The sequence below is a fragment of the Echinops telfairi genome, unplaced genomic scaffold, assembly GCF_000313985.2.
Source record: "Echinops telfairi isolate 266 unplaced genomic scaffold, ASM31398v2 ScPeMD7_5868;HRSCAF=6743_0, whole genome shotgun sequence".
Classification (NCBI taxonomy): domain Eukaryota; kingdom Metazoa; phylum Chordata; class Mammalia; order Afrosoricida; family Tenrecidae; genus Echinops; species Echinops telfairi.
In genome coordinates this window covers 16,763,138-16,768,249 of record NW_022109767.1, presented here as the reverse complement: position 1 = coordinate 16,768,249, position 5,112 = coordinate 16,763,138, and the positions used below count along the sequence as shown (strand labels likewise).

Below are 5,112 nucleotides of genomic sequence, written 5' to 3'. Positions count from 1 at the left end.
TAGTCAAGTATATCCCTAGATATTTCAGTTTGGGCTTGTCTATTATAAAGGGTACTACCTTTTTAATTGTCTCTTATGTGATCTTGTCTGATGTGTAGAGCAGACTATGATTATCTGCCTATTTTCTCCCACACCATGATCTGCCTCAGCTAAATTTCTGCTTTTTCTTCTACTCCAAATTATGGCTACCCTCCACTCCCACTCCACAGGCTATGAGTTCAAGGCAGCTATCAGCGGGGAGAGCTCTGGTGTGGGGTTCTCCTCATGTCTGGGATTATGTCCCCTTTAGGGTGTCAGCCTGGGGAAATCGCTACTCACTGCAAAAGGGTGGGGGTAGCTCTTCATTTGGACCCCGCAAGTCCAGCTCTCCAAACCTAGAGTGATGTAGTGTGTTCTTGCTTTGCTTTGTGAGTGGAAATCACCCAAAAGGGGTTCAGCACAGACCCTAGTAACCTAGTTCTAATTTCAGTACTCCACGTCCCAGTTTCCTTCACCTTACCTCCCAATTTTCTGGTCTGGCAGCAGGATCTCCAGGCGGGTGAGTCTTAACTAGACACTATATTTAAGAACCTCCCCAACTCAAGTCTTTAAGACTGTTCCTAGTCCATAAGTCTATTTTCAGACTCATATAGCCCCATGCAATGGTGCAGAATGCAGGAAGATCATAGGCCAGTGGGTGCAGTTGAGTGAATCCAAGGTTGCTGGAAACATGGCAAGGCGCCAGCAGCTCTCAGTGTGGCCATCAAGCAGGAAGATGAGTGGGGAGAAAGGGCCCACCATATGAAAAGGCCACGCCCCAAAGGAGACAGCATCAGGCTGTGACCTGAGGGACAGGCCTGACACAACCGTTAGCCAGGAGTGTCTAATTAACACAATATCATCTCACTACCACAGCATTGCTAAAAAAGAAAATTATAGATATTTCTCAAAAACATAGGTGCAGTTGAGGTCTATTCCAATGGGGCTTTCTTTGTGACCCCATCATTGGAAATACCATAGAGTAACTGCCTGGTTTGATTTACTTGCAGAACTATTGGTTGGATCTGTGAGAAAGAACTACAAAGCTAATTTGTAAACTGTAGGAACAATTGAATGGGTATATGATTTTGATCCTTAGATATTGGCATAATCTGCAGAGCTAGCTGCACTTTTCTGAGAGACTGCAAGGGCTTTCACTTCATTGTTGAGATGTGTGAAACTCAGAGGAAGGCCAATGATGTAAATGTCACTGGAGATTGTAAGACAGAATTTTGCAAGACCAGCAATTTATTCATTGCAAATACCCTTTTCAGCAAAATAAATGGTAACTATACATGGGGGTCTTGCTGGGTGGAATACACAGGAATCTAATTACTATACCTGTGTAAAGAGATGATAGAGAAGATCAGTATCATCACTCAGAACAAAGCCAGGGCCAACTACAGAATAGACGACGTATGCAAGTAGAAGCTGAAGTTGAAGAAAACATTTAAAAGCGCAAGAGAGCCAAAGTAGGATCACAAGTATTTCCTATTTGAATTTAGGGGCCATAGCAAGAATAGATTTTCATATTTAACATGAATGACTGCCGGAGGAGTTGTGAGATGAGTTTAAGAATATTATTAATGATAAAAAGATTTTCAAAATTCAGAACGAAAAAGACCAAAGGAGGTATCAGAAGAAACTCTGAAACTTCTTTTGAACATAGAGTAGGTATAGCAAGTGGAAGAAATAATGAATTAAAGAGCTGAAGAGAATATTTCAAAAGGCAGCTTAGGTAGACAAAGTAATGTATTATAATGAGATCTGCAAAGATCAAGAGTTAGAGACCGAAACAAGAAGAACACATGCACCGCCTCTGAAACTAAATTAATTGAAAAAAAAAAATCAAGCTTCAGCTTGCAATATTGAAGACTTCTATGAGCATAATATTGAATGATGAAAAAAACATCAAGAGAAGATGGAAGGAATGCAGGGTCACTGTACCAAAAACAATGGTTTACTTTTAAACATTTTTAAAAGTAGAACAGTATCAAAAACCAATGATATAGAAGGAAGATGCTTAATCTTTACTGAAGGCATTAGGAAAATGAGATTCATGAATTGAGATGTGGTTCAGTAAGGGTATTCAATGTCATTAGTGCTCAGTGCCAAGAAACCTGGCCAACCAATTGGAAGCAATAAACACCCTCATTAAAATCACACACACATCAACTTTTGCTGAAGATAAGTTCGAAATAGTTATAACAGTGCATAGACAAGGGAACTTCTAGAAATTCTTGACTTCTGGTTTTGCCTAAAAGAAGAGCATACGAAAAGATGTTTAGCTTTATTTTATTTACTATGCAAAGATATTTGACTCTATAGATCAAAGCAATTTATGGAAAATATTGCAAAGAATGGGAATTCCAGAACACTTAATTGTGCTCATGTGGAAACTAAATAGACCAAGAGGCAGTTGTTTGAGCCAAATAAAGAGATACTATATGGTTTAATATCAGCAAAGTTATATATCAGGGTTACATCTTTTCACCATATTATTCAATCTGTATGTTGAGAATATAATCAGAGAAACTAACTAAATGCTATGAAGTTCCTATCATCAGGATTTGCGGATGACTCATTACCAACTGTGGTACAACCTTGCTTGCAAAAAGTGTAGAGAACTTGAAACACTCACTGATAAAGGAAACAAAAATCTTCACACCTGGATCAATAAAAATATGAAAAATAGAGAAATTATTGATTATCAATGATTTCATTTTACTCGCATCCACAATCCGTGCCCATAGGAGTAACAGCCACACAATCAAACGATGTCGTGCATTCAGCAAACCTGTTGCAAAACAACTCTTTAAAGGGTTCAAAAGTAAAAATGTCCCTTTGAGGATTTAGATGCCATGGACCCAAGCCATGATATTTTTTAGTTACCACATATGCACATGAAAAAAATAAAAGTGAACAGCAAGCTTGTACTATCAGTTCAAGTCCAAAGACCTGGAGGTCAGACAATGAGCCGCATGAAATAGCCAGACCCAACAAAAAGCAAGCAAGCTTTCTACAGTATCCACATATATTGGAAATCTCCTCATGCCCCATGGGTACGAAGTCTTGACAGCCAAACCCCTGAGGATTCGGGACTAGTCAAGTTAGCACAAAACCTTACCCATCGTAATAAAATCAATGCATTCAGTGCCTCTGACATTCATTGTTGCTGTTTTATTTTAAATATTCAGTCTCTCTTGTCCTTAATCAGTATGTAAACATAGAATGAATTTATAAGAATGATTTAATATCTGTATATGTAAAAATGCTTGTCAGTCTTGGTTTATACAGTATGTGGATATGTGCTAGAATTGTTCTTTGTGATAATCTCTCTGAGTATACAAAATACATTTGTAAAATAAGGAGGCAGATGTTCGAGTGAAATATAGTCAATTTTGTGACTTTATAGTCATGCTTCACAATTTTCATTTTCATTTCCTACTATCGTTTTGGTGAGAAAGACTCAAATTAGAGCTTTGTACTAAAAGCTGTGGTAAAATTTGTGATAGATTGTATAATTTAAACAACTATCAATAATGATTTTCACATATAAAATTGCATAATTGGATGCTTTACATGTTAAAGATGGCTACACTGAATTCAATTTTAAAATGGTCATTAAGTGACCAAATGGTTCATTAACAAAGGGCTAGTTTGTAACGTGGTTGTGGAGGGGTGGGAAATCCTAATATTTCCTAAATTTGCATTTAAATTTGAAAATTAGATGGCATCTGTATTGAAGTATGTATGTGTCTATGTGCACATACATGCATGATTGTGCATTTGGATAAATAATAATTATTCTAGAGTGGTCTAGGAGAGTTCCTTTAGTAAGTTAGAAAAATGAAGCTAATTTATGGCACCTAATCACTGCACAAGATACAGTCAAGAAAAAAAAGTCTTGTCATAAATACCAAAAACAAATCAGGATAGCTTCCTACAAGTGATTTCTATACCCTCTAACTCAAGCATGTCATTGCGGGGACAGCTGTGCACTCAGAATGGAGGAGACAATAACAAAGCTTCATGAGATTTGCAAATGATTATAATAAAAAAATCTTTTGAGCAGCCAAACTAATTTTTTTCAGTCATTTGAAACTCTGTTGCAGAAAGGACTTTATTTAGAATAAATAACATTTTTCTCCCTTCAAAGAGAGAAAATTCAACAGATTTTTCTGTATGTGGGCTACCAATTTTTGCTGTGATAGGCTGACAAATGGCTCCCATGTCCTTGGAACATGTGAACATGTTACCTTACATCAGCGGTTCTCAACCTATGAATCGCGACCCCTTTGAGGGTCGAACAACCCTTTCATAGGGCTCGCCCGATTCATAACAGTAGCAAAATTACAGTTATGAAGTAGCAACAAAAATAATTTTATGGCTGGGGACGGGTGTCACCACAGCATGAGGAACTGTATTAAAGGGTCGTGGCATTAGGAGGGTTAAGAACCACTGCCTTACGTGGTAAAGTGTACTTTGTAGTTGTAATTAAGTGATAAATCTTAAAATGGGGAAATTTTCTTGTGTGGCTCCGTGTGGGTCTTTATAAAGAAGGAGGGAGGTAGATTATAGTCAGTAAGAGGACACATGTAGAGGAAAACAAGTGTTTGAAGGGATGTGAGGACAGGGGACATGAGGGAGGAAGCTGGTAAATGGAGAGACAAAGTCTTTCTTTTCTGAAACCTCAAGCAAGAACCAGCCCTGTTTCCATCTTACTTTTATTCATAGAAGACTCATTTCAGATGTTCGACTCCTGGAGCAGAAAGAGAATAATGTTTCTGTGTTTCATTTCACTAAATTTATGATAATTTGTTAGGAAAGCAATCGGAAACCTATGTAGTAAATCAATGCTGTATGTATACAGGGAAATTTTTGTACCATTTACTGTGCAAGATTAAAAAAAGGAGTCAAACCAATTAATTTTAAATTTACTGCTTATTTGGGTAATGTTTCCCTTCTGAGAGCTGAAATTATGCCAAGTGATTAAGTAACTAATTAATCTCATGGATTTAACAAATACTTATTGTGGTAGATATATAATCTGTTGTCAATTTGAGAAGATTACAAGTGAAGGGGTGGAGTCTA

The 5,112-nt window shown here is 37.3% G+C and overlaps 1 pseudogene; it reads left to right on the top strand.

Moving 5' to 3' along the window:
- The first annotated feature begins 942 nt into the window (after positions 1-942).
- On the top strand, positions 943-1,069 carry LOC115871498 (annotated as a pseudogene).
- Positions 1,070-5,112: the final 4,043 nt, after the last annotated feature.